The sequence below is a fragment of the Giraffa tippelskirchi genome, chromosome 10 (genome assembly GCF_054371585.1).
Source record: "Giraffa tippelskirchi isolate mGirTip1 chromosome 10, T2T-mGirTip1v1.2.pri, whole genome shotgun sequence".
Lineage (NCBI taxonomy): Eukaryota > Metazoa > Chordata > Mammalia > Artiodactyla > Giraffidae > Giraffa > Giraffa tippelskirchi.
The window spans coordinates 119309176-119322726 of NC_137284.1; the positions used below are offsets into that span (position 1 = coordinate 119309176).

Genomic DNA, 13551 nt, shown 5'->3' on the forward strand with positions numbered 1-13551 from the left:
AAAGAGATTTAGATTATTTCAAATACCTCTCATGTAAGTCCTCAGAAGCAGGAAATGCAAGTAGTAAAATGTGAAAATAAATATGAAAGAAAATTACCTGGAGTTAGAGAAAAACACTAGACTTCAGATCAAAGGGCTTTTTAAGATGAATTAGAGAGTTGGGGAGCTCAGGAATCTATGCCTATTCAGTCTTGGTGAAATTTCAGGCTACCAAAAATAAGAGAAAAATCCCCAAACCGTCCATAAAGAAAAAATAGACTAATTAGAAAAAAAGTACCCAAGTTCCAAGCAATTGAAGAGAGAGTGAGTGGTTACGCACATTCTTAAAATTTGGCTCTAGAAAAAAGCTGGGCAGTAGATGGTGTTGCTAGAAGGGATGTCATTAACAATGAGCTAAGGTTACAAAAATTATCACTTTTCTCACAAAACCTCATGTTCTGGCAGGAACGAGGCACTTATTGTGGTCCCTGCTGTCAATGAACTGGTGCCAAAATGTCAGTGCTCCATCAGCCAGCTTTTTATATGAAATCCATCTCTCATAAGAAGCAGAGTCTATAAGAGTTCATTCTAATGTCTACATATTCCTAATCCAAAATAGTTTCTGTAAATTCTAACTATGTAGCATAATTTCATATCATAAATCCCCATGAATCTCATTGTATAGCCAACTCTGAGGTCAGAGAGAGGAGACTGTTCCAGAGTCACACACTGCTAAGTGGCAGAAGGTCTGAGACCGAGGGCTCTGTGACTTTGTAGCCACTGTGTCATGCCGAGAGCATAGCACTGATCCTTCTACACTCTTGTGTTTGGTCTCCTTTGTGATGAAGGATGTGCATTTGTGCCATTGCAAGGGTTGGGAAAGAGTCCAGAGACTCAAGATAGAGAAAATATCTCTGTTGTCTGCAGAAACCCTCAGTCCAGGCTTAACAAGCTCACCGTCCAAAGGCAGTAAATCTGAGGCTGCCAAAGGGTATGAAGTGTGTAATAGAGCTGGGAAAACAGCCACTTGAAAACTTATATCTGGATCTTGTTCACTGACTACTAATACTAAATACTTCCTTCTATTGGGACAGACACTAAACAGTCTTACCTCCCATTCGTCACCACCATGAATTCTTCAGTTTTCAGATCCCCGGACTTTATTGCTAATTCAGCAGTATCTCTAGCTGTAGTTCCTCTTCAAAAGCAACCCCAGAATAATCATTAAAATCCCATGAACTAGTCAAGGTAGTGAGATATTATTTCAAATTAAGAGACATTGTTTCTTCTGTTTTAAAAAATTATTTTTTAATCTACCAAAAAGTAAATCTAATGTAAAATTCATTGAATATTGTTTTTAAAACTTGAGATTCAAATATAGAATAGCCTATTAGTGCCTACGTTTTAGGCACACTTAAATGCCATACTTACCAAAGTTTCCTAAATCTATATTACTTAGGCTTTAACATAAAATGTTTTTAGCTATACAAAGCAAATTAAGTCTTTCTGAATTTTCTTTTAGGTCCATTGTTTTCAAATAGACCAGTATTTTACACTCTTCTCATATCTGTATTAGTCAATCCAAAACCACATTTCCTTCTTCATAGTAATCCTTTGACAAAATCCATCAGAGAGTAAGATGGAAACTGTGACTAATTCATAAGAAAAGGTCAGTGAAAACCAAAATTATTTTAGATTTTCATTACATTTGTGCAATATCTCTAGTAGAGGGGTAATGGTTTTCCAGACAACTTTCTGGATGGAAGATATGAGTGGAAAAGACACCAAGCTTGCATATTTAAACAATTTCTCTTTTCCCCATGGCAACTAAATGTTGATTTTCATAATTCAACATGTAATTTTAAACTAGGGCAACCAGATTTGCAACATGAAAACTAAAATTTTATTACTAAATTACACTTGTATACTGCACAAGTCATACCAAAAGAAAGAGCAAAATATTTTTGAAGCAAGCTTGTACAATGAAGGCTCAGGAATCTTCTTGAAGTGACTACAGAAAAAAAAAAGAACACTTTGCCTGTTGAGAGCTGAGCTAAATTTGTTCCATTAAAGCTGGTGAGATTTATTTCTCACTTCTAAGGGGATGAAGGAAGAAGAATGCACATTGTCTTTAAGAAAATTCAGAATACTGCCAAAATTCTGCCTCCCACATTGGCCTTCTGCCTTTATCCTGAAAGATAATATCTTCTATATTGTAATAGCTTATGGTAAGATGAACTGTCAACAAGAGGAGGGAGGCTGCAGGGAGGGACAGAAGAAAAGAACAACATCAAGAAGGGGAAAATTTTGAGGCCAGTTGATCCATGATTTGGGTCTTGATTTGTATTTGCTTATGCAAATAGAATTTAAAAGTCAAATAGTTCCTTTAGCCCTGGAGGTGCTTACAAATGGCCAACTGGGAACTTCCCTGCTTTCATCAAGTAAATGATGAGTGAAAATTGCATCAGCTTGGTCTTTCTGATGTTTCTAGATGGCATAAGAAAACTTAATATGTTAAGTGCCTTTCCAATGATGAAAAAACTCTATTGTGTAGTTTTACAAAATCACTCAAATTATCAAATATTTTCTAAGAAAAACCCTATTTCTCATTAAAATATTCAAGGACTATTTTGCAGGGATGCACAAAAAATGAATAATAAATCTTCACGGTAGGTATCTACCAAATTGATCAAGCAGGGGAGATTTTTCCAGACTTGAAAAAAATGAGTGTACTGAGCAAATCCAAGGTGAAGGGGTAAAGGGAGGCTGAGAATGAGGCAAGAATCTGATGAACCTGTTTTCTTCTCATTGTCCCACTTCCTTATTTGCTGCTTTCCACAAATCCTATTGAATATCAAGATTTGGCTTCTTATGAATAAGATGCTTAGTAGAAAAGCATATTAGCTTTTGCAAGCCCGTAAATCCCTTTTAAATGTCCACAGAATTTTACAATTTGATGAAAAAGTATTGAAAAACATAATTTGTATAATTGTGTCATTAAAATAAATTTTAACTATTACTAAAGGAGTTCAGTGCTATTGAATACAAATATTTTGGATTTGCTATTTATGTTTATGAGCTGAAAGGAATTTTAGGAAATGTCTAGTCTAATTTCTTCATTCTACATTTCTGTTTTATTTTCTCCAAGCAAAGTATTTTGTTTACTTTGGGATTATGTTAAAGAAAAGGGAAATTTTTTCAGAAACAAGGAATAGGTGATAAGTTTTTTTAAAAGAAAAGAAAATTAAGGAAAAGGGTAATTTGAGTGTATTGAGCAATATAGGAAAGATGTTTTACAGGACATAAAATTATTTCTAATAGAAAGAAGACATATAGGTTTGTCAGTTTGCTGGAGAATTCTTTGGTTCTTTTTTAGTGTTTTCTGAGATGGTCAGTTTTATACAGCATAGAATCAAGTGAAAGTGGAACCGAAATAATTTGCAAAGTTGAGAGATGGCTGTGACCAAAGCCCCCTGATCCTGGTTCTAGTCTGTCTAGTGTACTGGGTATGCTCCAACAGAGATTAAAATTCACCTGATGCAACAAGTGCGAAACAAGGAAAAGAACTGTTAAGAGCTCTAAGGTAGGAGAGATTATGGCTATTGCCTCTGTTTAAGTATCCCTTATTTTGAGTATGTGTTTGTATAACAACTGATAGAAATCAAATCATCTACTTGGATGTGATTTTAGATGCTATGTTATTATCATTAGTTCAGTCTCCAACATCCTCAATAAGAAATCATACAGTGACATAGAACTCAGTGTTTTGTGAGACAGTCTATTTCTATCAATACCAGCCATTGTTCCTAATGCTACTATCCAGAATCTTGACCTGAAAATATATTCTTTATCTCCTCCTATCCTTCTCCCACAACAACAAATCTCCTTTCCAGACATTGCTACATCTGTTAATGATAATAACCATTTGCTAAACTAAAAAACTTGGTGTTCCCTTTTATCTAAAACTCAAGTCTTGATACTAAGTCTAGATTTAACTTTGGAATCTGTAGCTTCTGTCCCTACACAGTTTCACTTATACCATCACTTCTGCTGTATACTCATTCACCATATGAAGTGAAGTGAAAGTCGCTCAGTCGTGTCTCTTTGTGACCCCATAGACTATACAGTCCATGGAATTCTTCAGGCCAGAATACTGGAGTGGGTAGCCGTTCCCTTCTCTAAGGGATCTTCCTGACCCAGGGATCAAACCCAGGCCTCCTACATTGCAGGCAGATTCTTTACCACATCTGAGCCACAAGGGAAGCCCAAGAATACGGAGTGGGTAGCATATCCCTTCTCCAGCGGATCTTCCCAACTCAGGAATCAAACCCAGGTCTCCGGCATTGCAGGTGGATTCTTTACCAACTGAGCTATCAGAGAAGCCCCATTCATCATATAGACATAGACCGACTCTAATACAATATGGAAGAAGATTATACAAGGACACGAGTATCAGAAGGGAACACTGAGGACCATCTTGGAAGCTGGATACCATACAATATGACAGGAAAGATGACCACTGACAATGTTAGAATCCTTGAAGAAGAGGGTATCTTTTCTGATAGGTCTAACAGAAAGAGCTCTAGAGATAAAACTGATTTTCTCACTTTAGTGTGTGTGCCCATTCATGAACCAATAATTATGACCAGAGGAATGGACTCCTTTAATTGAGCACATCAGGGTCATGTACTCTTGGCAGGGGATGGTGTCATCTCCACCAGAAACGCTGAATCAGAAGAAAGGGGATGCTGAACAGAAAAATTACATGTGTCCTCTGTTTTACCTCACACTTGTACTGCTTTGTTAGTCTTCTAAACCTCTTCACATTACCTCAACTCTTTGCCTTCCTTTTCAAAGGGTACATGGCTAACAAGTAATTTCCTAAACCTCAACTTGGATCAAGCTTTCTCTTTTATCAAAATCTTCCCCAAATAGCTCCTCACCACTCATTTACATGGTAAATCTTTATTCCATAACCTGCCATTCACACTCTTCCACAACCCGACTCCAAACTCCTTTCCTAGTCTAGTCTACAGTTTTGCACCTCTCTGAAAAACTGATCTTTTCTCTCCTCCCAAAATGGCTTTGACTCCATGGCGTTGTTCACATTGTACTCATTCTTTATCTCCAAGAATGTTTTTACCTCTCTTCATCCATATTCAAAGTCCACCCATTATTCAAGTACAACTCTGAGTTTACTTTGCTATAGCTTTCTATACTCATCCCAGCGTGAAAGAACACCTCTCTTTCTCTCTCATGATATTCTCTATCATGTATTATTCTTTGGCAAGTATGATATACTGCTTTATTCAATCGTGAATTCATATCTCAATAAATAATACATATTATCTACCTATATCTATTTATCCAGATTTCAGACTTCTTAAAGGCAAAGATTATGGCTCTTTTCATCCTATGTAAGGCTTGAAGTAAAAAAGTGAAAGCCGCGCAGTTGTCTCTGACTCTTTGCGACCCCATGGACTGTAGCCCACCAGGCTCCTCTGTCCATGGAATTTTCCAGGCAAGAATACTGGAGTGGGTAGCCGTTCCCTTCTCCAGCAGATCTTCCCAATCCAGGGCTCAAATCCGCATCTCTCGCAGCTCCTGCATTGGTAGGTGGATTCTTTACCACTGAGCCACCTGGTAGGCTTGGCTTGCAAATTAATAAACATTTGTCTATTTGTTTATTGATCTTGACTCTGTCTTTAACCCAGTTTGAATGTCTTTAACCCAGTTTAGGAATAGAATGTCTTTAAACCAATTTAGGCATTCAAATTTCTGATCAACGTACACATTAAGGAAAAATGCTCAATTTCCACTGACTCTTTAATCACTGTACCATGATACTCACATTTTTTAAATTCCTTCCACATCCTAGGTTCAACAAGTTCTACACCTGAAGAAAGACTGTTCAGTAATTAGAAAGCTACTCCCATTCTAAAAAGATATGTACTTTCTACCACATACCTGTAAAAAAGATGAATGGTGACTTGGAAAAATTAATTGAATTACTGACAAAAATCTAGATGATTTTAGCCAAAAGTTAAACACTACTATTCCAAGCCATCTAGCTGCAATGATTAGATTTACCATGCTTTTAAAGATTTACACTTTTAAAGGAGTCTGTTTGGACCGAAGCACAGTCAATGCAAATTGCTTCTAGGAAACTATTTTTGAAGGAATTTGGCTGTTTATGTCTTTGGCCAGAATTACTTGAGTTTTGGCCGGAGGTCTGTATTTTACTTTCCTGGTATGAATGTGTACTCACAGTATTCTGCCTGCAAGAATTCCTCACCAAAAGGAAACCCACACCACTCCATCACAAAAGGACAAGAACTCTCAAGTAAGCTACTGGCATGCCCTCTAAATGAAAAGAATTCACCATCATTATATCCTTACCAAGTATCTACTAAGAGACTGTTCTAGGTACTGTGGATAAACTCTGTGCTAAGTGTTAGAGATATACAAAGTCATCCATAGGTTACTCTAGACAGACTCCCATACAAAATTGTATGCAAGCTCTACATTGGTAGGAGGGTAGTATATTAAACATAAAGAAGAGAGCGTTTTGTGTGGGCTGGGAGAAATTAAGAAAGGTCTCATAAAGAAAAGGGATCTAACCATTGGATCACTTAGTAGAGGTAGGTAAGTTAGTAGAATTCACCAGGAAATAGGACTGAAAATGACATAATCCAGACAAATAGGATGTGAAAAGAGAGCTGACACACAGATATAGCAGGTAAAAGAAGGTAGGCAATTTGGAAATACACAAGAGAAGAATTTTGGTAGTCTATGTTTTGTCCTACAGACAATGGAGATTATTGAAAGAGCACCAAATAGTTTTAATATAAAATGAGAAATAAATCACTAAAGTAATTTTTGAAGTAAATGAGACAGACAATGAAAAACAGAATCTTTTTTAATAGAAATCACAGATAGCTTAGAAAGGAATTAATAAAGCTTTATGAGTAGGAGAAGGAAAAGGCTACCCACTCCAGTATTATGGCCTGGAGAATTCCATGGATTGTATGGCCCATGGTGTCACAAAGAGTCGGACACGACTGAGCGACTTTCACTGCTATGAATAGGAAGTATAGAATTTAAACATTACAGTGGTTAAATCATACATAACTAAAATAATTCAGCACTTTGATTCATATTTAGTGCTTTTTCCTGTTTACAAAATAATCTATACTCATAGGATTCCTTAGAACAAGATAACTGAAAACTTGGTAAAAAGGAAAAATTAAAAGTAAAAATTTTAAAGCTACTATGATATATAAGGGAGATCAAAAATTTTACTCCAAAATTCAAGTACATAATTTTTGTGAGAACTTTACTTAAAATTTATTCACAGATACTTTTGACATGATTATATCATGCTTTTAATTAGTTTGTAGCACGTAAGATGTAACAGCTTAGAAGAGTTTTGCTGATAGGTGTTGGCATATCAATAGCTTCACAAAGTTAAAGCTCAGCCTTCCCTAGTGGCGCAGTGGATAAGAATTTACCTACCAATGAAAGGGACATGGGTTCAAACCCTGGTCTGGGAAAATCCCACATGCTGTGGAGCAACTAAGCCCATGAGCCACAACTGCTGAGTCCACTAGCCAAGCTTACTGAAGCCTGCACTCCTAGAGCCTGTGCTCTCCAAAAAGAGAAGCCATGGCAATGAGAAGGCCATGCACTGCAAGGAAGAGTAGCCCCACACTCACCACAACTAGAGAAAACCCATGCAAAAGCAACAGAGACCCAGTGCCACCAAAAATAAATACATAAATAAATAATTTTGTTTAAGTTAATGCTCATGTGGAGAGTAGCGACCAAAAAAACAAAAAATTCACACTCACCAGTTAGAATAATACCTTTAAGTACAGAAACAAACAGCTACTTGTATCAGAAATTAATTGTAATTATAACAAAGTAATTTACATTCCTAATGACATTGCGTCATGAACAAAACATTAAATTACATAGCATTTAATCTGTTTGAGGTCTTGAGAGATTGCTATCATGAATAATTTTGCTTCCATAGAGATCAGACTTGTGGTTGCCAAGGAATAGGGGGAGGGAGAGGGATGGACTGGGAGTTTGAGGTGGGTAAATGCAAACTATTACATGTAGAACGGATAAACAACAAGGTCCTACTATATAGCATAGGGAAATATCTCCGATCTCCTGGGATAAACCATAATGGAAAAGAACATCAAAAAAGAATATATTTATGTGTATAACTGAGTCACTTTGCTGTACAGCAGAGATTGGTAAAATGTAAATTAATTATACTTCAATAAAGAAATTTTAAAAAGAACAATTTTCTTTAAAATTTTTGGACTTAATAGGGAGATTTTAAATTATTTAAATCCACAATAATTCAAAAGAAATTATAAACTTTGATAATATTAAATAGCTTGGGAAAGTTGTCTATTAAAATAGCAGCTTCAAAACTAGAAAAATATGAAAATTAAATAAATAACATAAAGTAAAGTTGCAATTATATTCGAAATCAACATGATCCTAATTATGACTTGAATATATGTTATACATATACTGGGATACAAGGACACAGGCACAGCAGTCACTATTTTAACAAGCTCTTAATACTATTTCTCAATCAGAATGCCACCACACTTAAGAAGACTGCTTATTATTGAATCAAAATATCTTTTGAGCAAAAAGTTAAAGCATGAGTTGGAAGGTTATATGTACAAAATAATTAAGGGATATTATAAAATTATTTTACCTCTTAATGTTTACTTTCAGCTAGAAATCAAGGTTAGCAAAAGTCAAATAGGAAAAACAAGGATTTTCAAAGTTCAGTTCAAGATGAGAAATGTTAACTGAAATATTTGTTTTGTGGCTCTGGACATTTACTAACTTTCCCTGCCTAGATTCTTTCATTCTCAGTTGTTCTTCATTCTGGTATTTAACCTTTCCCAGTGCAGGCTATGTGCTCTTAAGGAAGATGCCCTCTTCCCCAGCTGTAGGTATGGATTCTGGATCAAACCATACCTGAAGCTCTCCCTTTCCATTTGAAAGCCAATGTATTTCTAGTATTGCTTTGTCATTTTGAATTGATTTGTATTACACTATAAATGTTTTAAATTGTATTTTATTTATATACAATTCATATGAAATATATGTGCTTAGCTAAAATAATTTTAAGGAAATGAACACTCCTGTAGCAGATATCAGCTTAAGAATAAAATCTTAGTGTATCAGAGGTCCCCTTCCTTGTTATAGCTGACTCCCTACCTGAATCCTCAGAGGTAGGCAGTATGCTGAATTTTGGATCTATCATTCTCTTGCTTTTCTTTATCATTTAGCTCCTATGTATTCCCATCTAAAGCTATTTTCAAAATAGTGTTAAGACACTTTTCACTTTCATTCTCTCTCAAGTGAATGGTGGTATTTTTCAGTCCCTCCATGGTTCCTTTTGATTATGATAAACGTTAATATTAGTGTAAATGGATAATTTTTTTACTCTTTTGGCTCATATTCTTATATGTGTCTTATTTAATAAATCTATCCATATTCAAAGGTTACAAAGATATTTTCCCATGTTTTTGTCTGTAAAGATATTTTCTTATATTTTCAAGTTTTCCTTTCATAGTAAGTCTTTCATTTTTCCTAGACTTGATTTTTGTGGAAGGAAGTACAATTTCATTTTTTTCATGACACAATGTTTTATAAATTAACATAAACAATAGCACTTCTTTCCTACTGACATGCAAGCTCTGGCAGAGATCAAATTTTTCCTCTGTGCCTGGATCAGTTTCAGTGTTCTCTATTTCATTCCCTTAGTCTGTTTGTCTAACCCTGTGTTAAACAATTTTCATGGCTTTATTTTAGCCTTGATATCTACAAGGGTAAATCGTCTTATATTGTTTTTCTTCTCTGGGAATTTCATGACTTCTTGACTTTTTGCTATTCCATGATAATTTTAGAACTAATGTGTCTAGTTCCATGAAAAATCCTGATGGTACAACCATTAGAATAATACTAAGAAAATAGATGTATTGGGGGAGAATCGCAATTTTACCATACTGAGTTCTTCTACACAAGATTATGAAAGGTCTTTATGCTCATTTGGATATTTTTTAATTCCTTTTCCAATAAACTTTAAGTTTTTCTCCAAAAAGAGATTGCTTATCTCTCATTAACTCTATTAGCAGGTACTTGGTGCTTTGGGTCACTGTAAGAAATGGCACCTTTCCTAATGCATTATTGACTATTCGTTGCAGTGCATAGAAGTACAATTGACTTTTATATGTTGATGTTTTTATCTAGCAATCTTGCTAACCTATTTAAATCTTATACTTTATCTGTAGATTCTCAGGTTTTCTATGTAAAATTACAGTTGACCCTTGAACAACAGGGATTTGAAGTGCATAGGTCCACTTACATGTGGATTTTTTAGAAAGTAAATACATGCTATAATACTGGATGATCCACAGTTAGTTAAACCTATAGATGAGGAACCATGGATACAGAGAGCCTATGTAAATGTATACTTGGATGCTCACTGTGGTGACGCTGTTGTTCAAGGGTCAACTGTATTTCATCTATGAATAACGATAATTTGTTTCCTCCTTTTAACTCATTATGCCTTTTATTTCTTCTTCTTTCCTTATTACACAAGCTAGGACTATAGGTACAGTGTTGAACAGTGATGGTGATAGAGGACATCTTTGTCCCGTTCATCATTTAAGGTTATGCTTTCAACACTATGTTAGGAAGTACTGCACATTTTTTGGACAGGCTCAATGGCAGGTTAAAAAAGTTTCCTTTTAACCCTCCTACACTGTTAGTGGGAATGTAAATTGGTGCAACCACTATGAAAAACAGTATAGAGCTTCCTTAAAAACACTAAAAATAGAGCTACCATATAATCCAACAATCCCACTCCTGAGTATATACTTAGAAGAGAGAGAACGCTAATTCAAAATGATATGTGCACTCCAGTGTTCACAGCAGAACCATTGACAATTGCCAAGACATGGAAGTAACCTAAGTGTCCACTAACAGATTAGTGGATAAACAAGATGTTGTATGTATGTGTGTGTGTGTGTGTGTATATATGTATATATATATATATACACACATACATATACATGTAATGGAATGTTACTCAGCCATAAAAAAGAATAAAATATTGCCTTTCAGAAACATGGATGGATCTGGAGACTATCATAATAAGTGAGGTAAGTCAGACAGAGAAATACAAATACTGTATGATATCACTTATCTGTGGAATCTAAAAAATAATACAAATGAATCTGTTTATAAAACAGAAACAGATTCACAGACATAGAAAAGAAACTTATGATTGATTTCCAAAGGGGAAAGGGGTATATAAATTAGGAGTATGGGATTAACAGATACACACTACTATATATAAAATATAGGAGCAACAAGAAATAACTGTACAACACAAGGAACAATATTCAATATCTTATAATAACCTATAATGGAAAATAATCTGAAAAAAACTGTATATATAACTAATTCACTTTGCTGTACAACTAAAACTAACACAATATTGTAAATCAACTACATTTCAGTTTTAAGAGTTTCCTCCTATTCTGTTTGCTAAGAATTTTTTTATGAATAGTTATGCAAAATGCCTTTTCTGCATCTACTGAGATAATCATGATTTTGATGTATTATCTTTTTAAAAATTTGCTATCAAGCAAATCAGGTTGTTCATTTGAAAATATTTTGATTTAATTAAAAAATAAAATTGTACCATATTTCAGTAACTTTGGTTTCAAGGTTATGCTGATCTCATAAAACAAGCTGGGGAACATTCTTTCTCAATTTGTTTTCTGGAAGAGTTTGTGCTATATTGGATTGGTCTGTTCTTTGAATGTTTAGATAACTGACCAGGAAAGCTTCCTGTGCCTGATTTTATTTGTTTTTTTTACTTTATACTTTATAAAAAGAGTTTAATTACAGATCCAATTTCTCAAAATTGTATTAAAATCTCTTACTGCGGTGGCAGACTTTAAAAAATCTCCTTGTGATTCTGTCATACTATGTTTCGAGGCTACATTATTAGAGGCATACAAATTTAGAATTATTTTACCTTCTTAGTGAACTGAATATTTTACCGTTAAGTAGTAGTTCTCCTTAAAGTCATTTTATCTGGTAATAATATATTTAGATCATGTTTCTTTTACTTGACATTTGACAGTTATCCCTTTTGAATCCTTAATTTTTAGTTTTTCTGTGTTCTTGCATTTTACACCTGACTTTTATAAATGGCATAAATGTTTGTTTCAATCCAGTCTAAAAATTTTGCCTTTTGATTGGAAAGTTTATTCCATTCATAGTTGTGATTATTGATATATTTAGACTTATTTCTATCTTATTATGTGCTTTCTATCTGTCCCATTTTGTATGCCTTTCCCTCTTCTCCAAAATTTTCATTTTCCCTCATTCTCACTCTCAGTAGACAAATGCTCCCTGCATCACTGAGAAAAAAAGAAGCAGTCAGAGGAGAATTTCCCCAAGCTCACCCAGAACATCTAGCCACTTCACTGCATCTTGACCCATCTATAGTGTCTTTTCTTCCACTGAGGATAAACTATTCATCCTCCCAACAAAGGCCATTCATGCACTGAATCCCATCCCCTCTTACCTTCTCAATGACCTTGCTCCAGCAATTCTTCACTTTCTGTTCTGCATCATCTATCTTCTGCTCTCCGTGGGATTGTCCCTATAAACATATAGATACAATTTTTTCTATCTTAAACTGTTCCTGGCTCTGGATCCTGTTTTCTCCTCCACTCATCACTCCAATTCTCTTCTTTATTTTACAGAAAAAGTGTTAAGAAGAGTTGTCTGCACTGGGATTGCTCTGTTCTTTGACTTGTCTCCAGTTTCCATTCTCCCCTTCTCTGAACCAACTCCTGTGAAGTAAGTTACCAATGATCTTCACATTTTAAATCTTGTTCTTATTTCTCATCCTACTTGATCCCATAAAAGCACCCGACACTCCCTTGAGTACTCCCCTTTCCTTGAAATACTCCTTTCACTCAGTTTCCAGGGCACTCAACAGTTCCACTTTTTCTCTTACCTCATTAAGAGAAGTATCTCTTAATGGCATCTTAATTTCTTCTGTCCTTTACTTTTCATCATTCTCACCACCACATATTGGATTGTTCCACAGTTCAATCCTTGGAATTCTTTTTTTTTTAACTACCTATACGCCATTGGTGAATTTGTGATTTAAATATTTTAGACGCCAGCGCATGCTTCATGGCGGTGGGGATCTGCTTTGTCTGTTGTGTCTCCCAGCCGCTTAGAGAGACACTCAAAGAATATTCAATAAATATTTGTAGAATAAATTAATAGTTTGAAAAACATAAAAATAAAAGTTATTAGTCACTGTTTTAAAATAAACACGAAAGTGGCTCAGTCATCTGACTGAGTCATCTGACTCTTTGCAGGCGACCCCATGGACTGTAGCCCACTAGGCTCCTCTGTCCATGGGATTCTCTGGGCAAGAATACTGGAGTGTGTTGCCATTTTCTTCTCCAGGGTATCTTTCTGACCCAAGGACAGAAC

General features: G+C 35.1%; 1 long non-coding RNA gene across 3 annotated transcripts in view; it reads right to left on the minus strand.

Annotated features, from left to right (window-relative positions):
* The window catches only part of LOC145523528 (uncharacterized), a 256078-nt gene that overhangs the window by 240757 nt on the left and 1770 nt on the right, over positions 1-13551 (minus strand). For all 3 annotated transcript variants that reach the window (XR_014066679.1, XR_014066680.1, XR_014066681.1), the window contains exon 2: positions 12623-12700. This is a non-coding gene — a long non-coding RNA (uncharacterized LOC145523528). The remainder of the gene's footprint in view (positions 1-12622; positions 12701-13551) is intronic.